We start from the raw sequence: 12453 nt of genomic DNA, 5'->3' as shown, positions 1-12453 counted from the left end.
TCAAGTGACCCAATGGTGTCCTAAAACTCCATCAGGTGACCTAATCATGTCCTAAAACTCCATCAAGTGACCCAATGGTGTCCTAAAACTCCATCAGGTGACCTAATCATGTCCTAAAACTCCATCAGGTGACCTAATGGTGTCCTAAAACTCCATCAGGTGACCTAATGGTGTCCTAAAACTCCATCAAGTGACCTAATGGTGTCCTAAAACTCCATCAAGTGACCTAATCATGTCCTAAAACTCCATCAAGTGACCCAATGGTGTCCTAAAACTCCATCAAGTGACCCAATGGTGTCCTAAAACTCCATCAAGTGACCCAATGGTGTCCTAAAACTCCATCAAGTGACCCAATGGTGTCCTAAAACTCCATCAGGTGACCTAATGGTGTCCTAAAACTCCATCAGGTGACCTAATCATGTCCTAAAACTCCATCAAGTGACCTAATCATGTCCTAAAACTCCATCAGGTGACCTAATCATGTCCTAAAACTCCATCAAGTGACCTAATCATGTCCTAAAACTCCATCAGGTGACCTAATCATGTCCTAAAACTCCATCAAGTGACCCAATGGTGTCCTAAAACTCCATCAGGTGACCTAATCATGTCCTAAAACTCCATCAGGTGGCCCAATGGTGTCCTAAAACTCCATCAGGTGACCTACAGTAATGGTGTCCTAAAACTCCATCAAGTGACCCAATGGTGTCCTAAAACTCCATCAAGTGACCCAATGGTGTCCTAAAACTCCATCAAGTGACCCAATGGTGTCCTAAAACTCCATCAGGTGACCTAATCATGTCCTAAAACTCCATCAGGTGACCTAATGGTGTCCTAAAACTCCATCAAGTGACCCAATGGTGTCCTAAAACTCCATCAGGTGACCTAATCATGTCCTAAAACTCCATCAGGTGACCTAATCATGTCCTAAAACTCCATCAGGTGACCCAATGGTGTCCTAAAACTCCATCAGGTGACCTAATCATGTCCTAAAACTCCATCAGGTGACCTAATCATGTCCTAAAACTCCATCAGGTGACCCAATGGTGTCCTAAAACTCCATCAAGTGACCCAATGGTGTCCTAAAACTCCATCAGGTGACCTAATCATGTCCTAAAACTCCATCAGGTGACCTAATCATGTCCTAAAACTCCATCAGGTGACCCAATGGTGTCCTAAAACTCCATCAAGTGACCCAATGGTGTCCTAAAACTCCATCAGGTGACCTAATCATGTCCTAAAACTCCATCAAGTGACCCAATGGTGTCCTAAAACTCCATCAAGTCAAGTCAAGTCAAGTCATTTTCATTTATATAGCGCTTTTAACAATGTAGATTGTCTTGTGACAGTGCAGTAAACTATACGGCCATGTTTATGTTTACTTTCACTTTCACTTTTTAACGGAATGGGTGGAGTGATTAATTAATGGCGGAAAGGGAAATGGAGGTTAGGCCTATTTAATAAGGTGGAAGGAGGACACGTCACCAGGGTATGTGTCGATTCGTGAGAAGGAGAGTGAAGTAAATGGTTACCATGTGGAGTGGAAGACGGCGGTTGTTTGAACTGAGGCTTTCCGCGCACGCTGTCTGATGCGACGTGGAGTCTGGCGATTCCATAGCGACGCACCTTAAAGACCGGCTGTTGTGGGTGAGCGGTTCACTCTCAAACGAGTCCAAGGCCGTTAAAATTCCTTCCTGGAGCCAGGCGAGGTCCAACTACACTCTCCAGTTTGCGTTTCCGTCCGCCAAAATTGGTCAGTGTGCCCGACACGCAATCTCACACTACACTCATTCACACGCTATCAGACACACACGCATTCCATTCACATCCGCACATTTGCTTCTTGCTTATTCGTGTTTTTTGATTAAGTTGAATGCATTATCGTTGATCTTTGAAGTTTTGCCTTTTGTTTGAGTTTTCACCCGCGAAATGTGAATTGAATATGTTTTTCCCTTTTTCTCTTTTGTTATATGGAAAGTTTGGCGTGAATATGGACGCACGAATCTGCCAGTGTTGACGCCCAGCTAGAGTGTGACCAGTATGACCTGGGATTTCGTTTATAGCGTTTATGTGATTGTGTGAACACTGATTTTGAACTGTGAAATTTGAATGTTACATTAAGAACTATATCTATCTCTTTATTTGTTTATTGTTTGTTTAGTTGTTTGGTTGTTTTTTCGAAATAAGTATTTTTTTTCTTAAAATAATGTTTGTGGACATTATGTAATAAATTCGAGTTAAATTGAGAATACTTTGGTTTTGTGTGTAATCAGTGGTTTTCTTTGCTATCCTGGGTGTTTGATTTTTGTCAGTTTTTAGAAAACTGTCTGGCGCCCGAATTTTTCGTTAAAAAATAATAATTTAAGTTAGGGCAGCCACCACCACTGTTACAGTCTCAAAGCAGCTTTACAGAGATAAATGTATAATTTAACGTAAGATTGTTTTGGCTTTATAGCGGTTCTTTAATAAAGTTATTTTATTTTCCAGCTAAAGTTAGTTTTGATTGATTCGCTTCCGTCGCAACGATCATTTGTTTTTAATTTAGGGCCGCCAAGACGACACCATTCTCTCTACACAGACTTTAGCGAACCTGTGAGAAACGCTGATGGCGTTCAGATGCGCATTAAGAACGGGTTCTATAGTTATGTGCGTTTGAATATATGTGTGCAGGTTTGGAATTCCCAACAAACCAAGCCTAAACAAATTACTGGTGTTTCCTTATAGTTTTGATTCAGAATTTTATTTTATTTTATCAATTCGGGGTAGATACGCAAATTGAGTTTTCCCGACGACGCGTTATCTGTAGAGTGGGAAAGGGATCCTCCATAGGGAGAGACTAGTTGGCACTTCAGCACTGCGTTGACATCGGGTCCAGGCGAAGGTCCTTCATCAGATCTGGAAACGGCCTGGATCCGGCAGGCTGCGGGAAAACCTTGGGATAAACAAAGACACTAAAATTAGCGTAGATGCCATTCTTCTCATGATGTAACAAGTACATCAGGATTTATGGGAAGTGTTCCCGGTTCCGGCTGACCTGATCTATGCAGCCTAATATTGAATTATAGAAGTCTATAATGTATTATGTGAACGCTATGTCAAAGAGATGTGTCTTTAATCTAGATTTGAACTGACAGAGTGTGTCTGCTTCCCGGACAATGGTAGGAAGACTGTTCCAGAGTTTTGGTGCTAAATAGGAAAAGGATCTACCGCCAGCAGTCGATTTTGATATTCTAGGTATTATCAACTGGCCGGAATTTTGAGATCGCAATAGACGTGACGGACTATAATGCGTTAAGAGCTCGCTCAAGTACTGCGGCGCTAAACCATTTAGTGCTTTGTAAGTAATCAGCAATATTTTAAAATTGATGCGATGTTTAATAGGGAGCCAGTGCAGTTTTGACAGAACCGGGCTAATATGGTCATACTTCCTGGTTCTGGTAAGAACTCGAGCTGCTGCGTTTTGAACCAGCTGTAGTTTGTTTATTAAGCGTGCAGGGCAACCACCTAGTAGAGCATTACAATAATCTAGCCTTGATGTCATGAAAGCATGAACTAATTGTTCCGCATTTGTCAATGAGAGCATATGGCGTAATTTAGATATATTTTTAATATGGAAAAATGCGGTTTTACAGATACTAGACACGTGACTTTCAAATGAAAGATTGGTATCAAAGAGCACACCCAGGTTCCTAACCGACGACGAAGACTTAACAGAGCAGCCATCGAGTGTTAGACAGTATTCTAGGTTATTACGAGAGGAAGTTTTTTGTCCAATAATTAGAATCTCTGTTTTTTCAGAATTTAGAAGTAGGAAATTACGAGTCATCCAATTTTTTATATCAGCTATGCATTCTGTTAATTTAGTGAATTGGTAAGTTTCGTTAGGTTTTGAAGAAATATAGAGCTGAGTATCGTCGGCATAACAGTGGAAGCTAATTCCATGTTTCCTAATGATATCTCCTAATGGCAGCATGTACAGAGTGAACAGCAGCGGTCCTAGTACTGAGCCCTGTGGTACGCCATACTGAACTTGTGATTGATAAGACATCTCTTCATTTACTGCTACAAACTGATAACGGTCAGATAAGTATGATTTAAACCATGCTAGTGCAATTCCACTAATGCCTACATAGTTTTCTAGTCTATTTAAAAGAATGTCATGGTCAATGGTGTCAAACGCAGCACTAAGATCGAGTAACACTAATAGAGAGACACAACCACGATCGGATGATAAGAGCAAATCATTTGTTACTCTAACGAGAGCAGTCTCAGTACTATGGTATGGTCTAAATCCGGACTGAAAATCCTCGCAGATATCATTTCTTTCTAGAAAGGAACACAGTTGTGAAGATACTGCCTTTTCTAATATCTTTGACAGAAAAGGTAGATTCGAGATCGGCCTGTAATTGACTAATTCTGAAGGATCAAGTTGCATTTTTTTAACAAGCGGTTTAATCATAGCCAGCTTAAAGTTTTTTGGTACGTATCCTAGAGACAAAGAGGAATTAATGATATTAAGAAGAGGATCTATGACCTCTGGAAGCATCTCTTTCAGTAGCTTAGTCGGTATAGGGTCTAACATACATGTTGTAGATTTAGATGATTTAACGAGTTTAGTAAATTCTTCCTCTCCTATAGCAATGAATGAATCAAATTTTTCCTCAGGGAGACTACAATGCACTGCCTGATGCGATACTGTAGTAGACGGTTGCATAGTTATAATTTTATCCCTGATATTATCAATCTTATAAGTGAAGAAGTTCATAAAGTCATTACTGCTGTGCTGCTTGGAACCTTCTGTGTTTGAAGCTTTCTTTTTCGTTAGTTTAGCCACTGTTTCAAATAAATACCTAGGATTATGTTTATTTTCTTCTAATAGGTTTGAAAAATAAGCAGATCTAGCAGCTTTTAAAGCCTCTCTGTAAGCAATCGAGCTCTCTTTCCATGAAATGCGAAATACCTCTAGTTTTGTTTTCTTCCAGTTGCGCTCCATTTTTCTGGCTGCTCTCTTAAGGGCCCGAGTGTGCTCGTTGTACCACGGCGTTGGATTATTTTCTTTAATCTTCTTTAAGCGCAAAGGAGCAACTGTGTCTAAAGTGCTGGAAAAGAGAGAGTTAAAAGTTTCTGTTGCAATATCAAGTTTTTCTAAGCTATCCGGGATGCTGAGATGATGAAACTGATCAGGAAGATTATTAATAAAGCAATCTTTAGTAGCAGAAGTGATAGGTCTAACATATTTGTAACACGGAGTCGGCTTTGCAGCCTTGGCTAAATGTAATTTACACGAGACTAGATAATGATCTGAGATGTCATCGCTCTGCTGCAGAATTTCAACGGCATCAACATCTATTCCATGTGATATTATTAGATCGAGAGTATGATTACGACGATGAGTAGGTCCTGACACGTGTTGTCTAACTCCAATTGAGTTTACAATGTCTTTAAATGCCAAACCCAATGCATCTTTTTCATTATCGATGTGTATATTAAAATCACCAACAATTAGTACTTTATCTGCAGCCAATACTAACTCTGATAGAAAGTCCGCAAATTCTTTGATAAAGTCTGTATGGTGCCCTGGTGGCCTGTATACAGTAGCCAGCACAAATCTCAAACGTGATTTATCATTTTTACTATATATTTTTACATTAAGCACTAACACTTCAAAAGAATTATATTCGAAACTTGATTTCTTAGTGGTTTTGAAAATATTACTATAAATTACAGCAACACCACCCCCTTTGCGTTTCAGACGGGGTTCATGTTTATAACAGTAATCTTGCTGGGTGGACTCATTTAATCATCAAGTGACTGATCAAGGGACTCATCAAGTGACCCAATGGTGTCCTAAAACTCCATCAGGTGACCTAATCATGTCCTAAAACTCCATCAGGTGACCTAATGGTGTCCTAAAACTCCATCAGGTGACCTAATCATGTCCTAAAACTCCATCAGGTGACCTAATGGTGTCCTAAAACTCCATCAAGTGACCCAATGGTGTCCTAAAACTCCATCAGGTGACCTAATGGTGTCCTAAAACTCCATCAGGTGACCTAATCATGTCCTAAAACTCCATCAGGTGACCTAATGGTGTCCTAAAACTCCATCAGGTGACCTAATCATGTCCTAAAACTCCATCAGGTGACCTAATGGTGTCCTAAAACTCCATCAAGTGACCCAATGGTGTCCTAAAACTCCATCAGGTGACCTAATCATGTCCTAAAACTCCATCAGGTGACCTAATGGTGTCCTAAAACTCCATCAAGTGACCCAATGGTGTCCTAAAACTCCATCAAGTGACCCAATGGTGTCCTAAAACTCCATCAGGTGACCTAATGGTGTCCTAAAACTCCATCAGGTGACCTAATGGTGTCCTAAAACTCCATCAAGTGACCCAATGGTGTCCTAAAACTCCATCAAGTGACCTAATGGTGTCCTAAAACTCCATCAGGTGACCCAATGGTGTCCTAAAACTCCATCAGGTGACCCAATGGTGTCCTAAAACTCCATCAGGTGACCTAATCATGTCCTAAAACTCCATCAGGTGACCTAATGGTGTCCTAAAACTCCATCAAGTGACCTAATGGTGTCCTAAAACTCCATCAAGTGACCTAATCATGTCCTAAAACTCCATCAAGTGACCCAATGGTGTCCTAAAACTCCATCAGGTGACCTAATGGTGTCCTAAAACTCCATCAGGTGACCCAATGGTGTCCTAAAACTCCATCAGGTGACCTAATCATGTCCTAAAACTCCATCAAGTGACCCAATGGTGTCCTAAAACTCCATCAGGTGACCTAATCATGTCCTAAAACTCCATCAGGTGACCTAATGGTGTCCTAAAACTCCATCAGGTGACCCAATGGTGTCCTAAAACTCCATCAGGTGACCCAATGGTGTCCTAAAACTCCATCAAGTGACCTAATGGTGTCCTAAAACTCCATCAAGTGACCTAATGGTGTCCTAAAACTCCATCAAGTGACCCAATGGTGTCCTAAAACTCCATCAGGTGACCTAATGGTGTCCTAAAACTCCATCAGGTGACCCAATGGTGTCCTAAAACTCCATCAGGTGACCTAATCATGTCCTAAAACTCCATCAAGTGACCCAATGGTGTCCTAAAACTCCATCAGGTGACCTAATCATGTCCTAAAACTCCATCAGGTGACCTAATGGTGTCCTAAAACTCCATCAGGTGACCTAATCATGTCCTAAAACTCCATCAGGTGACCTAATGGTGTCCTAAAACTCCATCAAGTGACCCAATGGTGTCCTAAAACTCCATCAAGTGACCCAATGGTGTCCTAAAACTCCATCAGGTGACCTAATCATGTCCTAAAACTCCATCAGGTGACCTAATGGTGTCCTAAAACTCCATCAGGTGACCCAATGGTGTCCTAAAACTCCATCAGGTGACCCAATGGTGTCCTAAAACTCCATCAAGTGACCTAATGGTGTCCTAAAACTCCATCAGGTGACCCAATGGTGTCCTAAAAACTCCATCAGGTGACCTAATGGTGTCCTAAAACTCCATCAGGTGACCTAATGGTGTCCTAAAACTCCATCAGGTGACCTAATCATGTCCTAAAACTCCATCAGGTGACCTAATGGTGTCCTAAAACTCCATCAAGTGACCCAATGGTGTCCTAAAACTCCATCAAGTGACCCAATGGTGTCCTAAAACTCCATCAGGTGACCTAATCATGTCCTAAAACTCCATCAGGTGACCTAATGGTGTCCTAAAACTCCATCAGGTGACCCAATGGTGTCCTAAAACTCCATCAGGTGACCCAATGGTGTCCTAAAACTCCATCAAGTGACCTAATGGTGTCCTAAAACTCCATCAGGTGACCCAATGGTGTCCTAAAAACTCCATCAGGTGACCCAATGGTGTCCTAAAACTCCATCAGGTGACCTAATGGTGTCCTAAAACTCCATCAGGTGACCCAATGGTGTCCTAAAACTCCATCAGGTGACCTAATCATGTCCTAAAACTCCATCAAGTGACCCAATGGTGTCCTAAAACTCCATCAGGTGACCTAATCATGTCCTAAAACTCCATCAGGTGACCTAATGGTGTCCTAAAACTCAATCAGGTGACCTAATCATGTCCTAAAACTCCATCAGGTGACCTAATGGTGTCCTAAAACTCCATCAAGTGACCCAATGGTGTCCTAAAACTCCATCAAGTGACCCAATGGTGTCCTAAAACTCCATCAGGTGACCTAATCATGTCCTAAAACTCCATCAGGTGACCTAATGGTGTCCTAAAACTCCATCAGGTGACCCAATGGTGTCCTAAAACTCCATCAGGTGACCCAATGGTGTCCTAAAACTCCATCAAGTGACCTAATGGTGTCCTAAAACTCCATCAGGTGACCCAATGGTGTCCTAAAAACTCCATCAGGTGACCTACAGTAATGGTGTCCTAAAACTCCATCAGGTGACCTAATGGTGTCCTAAAACTCCATCAGGTGACCTACAGTAATGGTGTCCTAAAACTCCATCAGGTGACCCAGCTAACACAGTTACGTTGTGAAGACGTAACCGGACCAGACCATATTAGTCGTGGTGACGTTCCACATAACGTTCCAGCAACGTAACTTTGTGATTCCTGTATTCGTCGTAGCGATGACCAAAATACACTGCATAGGCCTACATTTAATCAGCATTTATTCAGTGTGTTACCTGTACTATTGTGTGTGTGTAATGGACCGCATGGATCAATGTCACACACATGTGTGCCTCAAGAATCAATCAACTAGAAAACATTTATATAATTTATTAATCAGCAGTTATTTAATGACATCTCCCACATAATAAACAATTAACATATACTTTTTACCATATATATATATTTTAAAAGTTAACAAAGTTATTGAGAAGTGACAATTTGGCATTAATTTTAATTAATTTGATCTTGAAAAAATGAAAACAAATTTCTACTGCATAAAGTCTTATTCGTCTTCAAAAAGTAGACTATTAGGCCAGTGCCCGCATCACCCGCCGGGTGTTTTCCCCAGGGTTTGGACCTCCAACAAGTCTTAAATGGTGTGTCTACAAGATGAATACATTTTCAAAATGGTAATAACTTTTGTTATTTAACTTACTTCTAACATTTTTAACATTTCACGGATAGTTCATTATTACCATACCGCTCTATTCCGAAATGTCTCCTCTTTCATTTTTTCCTCAAGAGAGAGGAGTTCCTCCATAGTGCCACACACATCAAGGTTCATCTCCTCCACTCGCTGACTAGTCCCATCACCCAGGGCACGAGCACAGAGTTCATACAGGGCTGCTGTTGAGCTCCTCATCGCCTTCATCTCACTCTCGATGCTGATGATTCTCTGAGTGAGTAGGCTCAGGAGCTGATCTGGGAGAATCAATATTGATTCATTCAAATAAAGGTTTCAAATTATGTTTTGCATTTACCATTCTTCTGGGTTTCTCTAGGAGGCGCAGGTCTTAATGTTGCATCAAGAATTGATGCTGAATCTTCAGGTCTTGAAGGCGTTAGTGTGGTTGGTTTGTGTGGTTTAAATGCTGGGGGAAATGGCAGCTGAGGTTCCACTGTAAATTAGAAGTTAATTACTAAAAAATAGGAACAAACGCATAGCTATAAAATGTACCGTTATTGGAACCAATCAACTAATGAAATTGTGGTATTCTGGGAAACGCTTTTAATATAAAAATGTGCTTGATGGAGTTTTAGTGATAAAGTAAAAGAATTAAAACTAAGAAAGGCCTACCAGTTTTTGTACAGGTCACCCGGCTCTTCTTTTTGGGGTGAGGGACTGAAGTATCTGTAAAAAAAAAAAAAAACATGAATAGAAAATGATTCTAGAATAACTTTGTTTACTTGTAAACTTATTTCACATTCTCAGGCTCATAGCTTCATCAGAGCTGCTGAGACACACTGGACGTTTTTTCCTCTTGGGAACGTCATCAGAGCTCTCCACAGAAGACTGCACAGCTGCTCTTTTGGACCACTTTTTAGCAGTTTCATAGTCACCTGAAGTACAAATACAGTGAGTAGAATTTAGCATTCAGTAACAGTAGTTGCACTAACATTTTGTTTGAATGATCCTTTAAAGGAAAATGAGATACCTGTTTTTGCAAACACTCTGACCCTGTGCCTTGTCCAATTTGTTTTATCAGGAAGTTGAAGTCTTTTAATTTTTTTGGTCACATTAATTGGTGGCCAGTAACAGTATTGTACCGGCATTAAAATAGTACAATTCAATTATGAAATAAATATTGTAGAAGTAGAAAATAAATTCAAACTAAAATATGAAAGCAAGAGTAACTGAAAATCTAACTCAAGTAAAGTTAGATATAAATGTTAATAATTGGGAATTGTACTCAAAACATGCTAAATGGGAATGATATTTGTTGGGAGAACAATGGGTTAAATTTGAAAAGAGAGGAGGAGGAGGGCACGAAAATAATTTTGTCACGGGGTGACGAAAGCTTTAATTTTTCCCCAGAGGCGGAACCAATGTCCGCCGAGATTTGCCTCCCGCCGGACCCAAAACAACAGAATACCGGTTTAGTTCCGGGCAAGCGCAAAACCCCCGTGAATGGGGTAATCAGCCAAAATCGCCGCCAGCTGTGGACAATGAGACACGTTGCCATTTAGAGGAGGATAAAAGGAGAGAGTGGAGATCAGACAGGAGTGAAGTTGGGGGACGAGAGGTTTGGGATGATGTGAAGGCTGGGACAGGTGGTGTTTGGGGACTGAGTATCTCGGAGGAAGCGCGAGCGGTGGAGAAGAGGAAGTAGGGCTGGCAATGGACGCGAGACTGTGAGTGTGGGAGGAAGAGCACGCTGATTCAACTGGAGGAAGGAAATCGTTGTACAGTAAGATCGCTGGTGAGAGACTGTGAGTAGTCCAATCGATCTCCATGCTCTCTCTTGTCTATGGGACTTGATGAGAATGCCAGGTCAGGAAATGGGCGACGGCCATATGTATTTACCACTGAGTGTTGAATTGCAGTGATGGAGCGATGTGATGCACTGCCTTGATGTGTGAAGAAGAGGATTACGTGTCTGTATCTTCACCTGTCTGCTTTGCAGTAACATTCCCCTGTCGCAAGCTCTGTGTCTGTCAGCCCTTCAAGAGAAGTGCATACCTGAATACTCACCTGACTGCTTTGCAGTGAAGTTCCTCCAGCCGTAAGTTCTCTGTCTGTCATTACTGAAGAAGAGGATTACGTGTCTGTATACTCACCTGTCTGCTTTGCAGTAACGTCTCTCTGTCGTTAAGTTCTGTGTCTGTCAGCCCTTTAAGAGGAGTGCATACCTGAATACTCACCTGACTGCTTTGCAGTGAAGTTCCTCCAGCCGTAAGTTCTCTGTCTGTCATTACTGAAGAAGAGGATTACGTGTCTGTATACTCACCTGTCTGCTTTGCAGTAACGTCTCTCTGTCGATAAGTTCTGTGTCTGTCAGCCCTTTAAGAGGAGTGCATACCTGAATACTCACCTGACTGCTTTGCAGTGAAGTTCCTCCAGCCGTAAGTTCTCTGTCTGTCATTACTGAAGAAGAGGATTACGTGTCTGTATACTCACCTGTCTGCTTTGCAGTAACGTCTCTCTGTCGATAAGTTCTGTGTCTGTCAGCCCTTTAAGAGGAGTGCATACCTGAATACTCACCTGACTGCTTTGCAGTGAAGTTCCTCCAGCCGGAAGTTCTCTGTCTGTCGACTGTGGGTCCCCCGGCGGTCCGCAGGACGGAACGACCCTGCCCAGAAAAACTCACCCATTTGAACTTTATCCACTTTTATACTTAATAAAATACTGATTCTTTGAAGTCCTGTTTGTCTGTCATCCTTGCCTGTCCTCTGTCCGACTCCCCAAGGGTGGTAACGGGTCTCGAGGGGTGGGTGCAGTCCGATTGGCCCGACCTGTGACAGGTTCATACGTTTTAAAAGTAATTTACTTTAAAAAAGAAATAAAAATACTTTACCTCTGAAAAACTAGCAGTCCGGATGTCCAGTTGTCTAGTCTAGAAAACCGTCTCTGCGCGCGGTAGTCACAGACCCCAGCTTATATATGCCAGCTGGCAGGTTGCGCGTGCTTGGCACACGAGTAAGAATGTAAATTGTGACAGTAGGCTATTTCAGCATTGACGACTCGTGTGTGTGTGTATATATAATATGGGTTGCTGAATATATATACATATCTCGTGTGTGTATACATTTTATGAGATTGCGTTAAGATTGTCAGACATTGATATATACCGAAATAATTTTTAAAAAGTTAGGGTTAGGGTTGGGTAAGCGAAATGAATTTTCCTAATTCATTCATATCTTACAATAATGATGAGGAACTCTTTTCCAAAACACAATAAATCCATTTCAATAGTTTTCAGGAAAAAAATATTTTTTACCTAGACCCACACATTTTGTGAATATTCAATTTATCCTGTTAAAATGTTGTTGTTTTTTGGCTC

The 12453-nt window shown here is 41.3% G+C and overlaps 1 long non-coding RNA gene across 1 annotated transcript; it reads left to right on the top strand.

The window, feature by feature from the left end:
- The first annotated feature begins 8955 nt into the window (after positions 1-8955).
- Positions 8956-11803, top strand: LOC311290034. The gene is made up of 3 exons (XR_014627291.1): positions 8956-9081; positions 9195-10028; positions 10488-11803. It is a non-coding gene; the product is annotated as an uncharacterized lncRNA (long non-coding RNA).
- The last annotated feature ends 650 nt before the right edge of the window (positions 11804-12453 follow it).

Source organism: Rutilus rutilus (assembly GCF_951802725.1).
Source record: "Rutilus rutilus genome assembly, chromosome: 4".
In the NCBI taxonomy this organism is placed as follows: Eukaryota; Metazoa; Chordata; class Actinopteri; order Cypriniformes; family Leuciscidae; genus Rutilus; species Rutilus rutilus.
The sequence above is the reverse complement of the archived record's forward strand: the minus strand, read 5'-3'. Positions and strand labels throughout refer to the sequence as shown.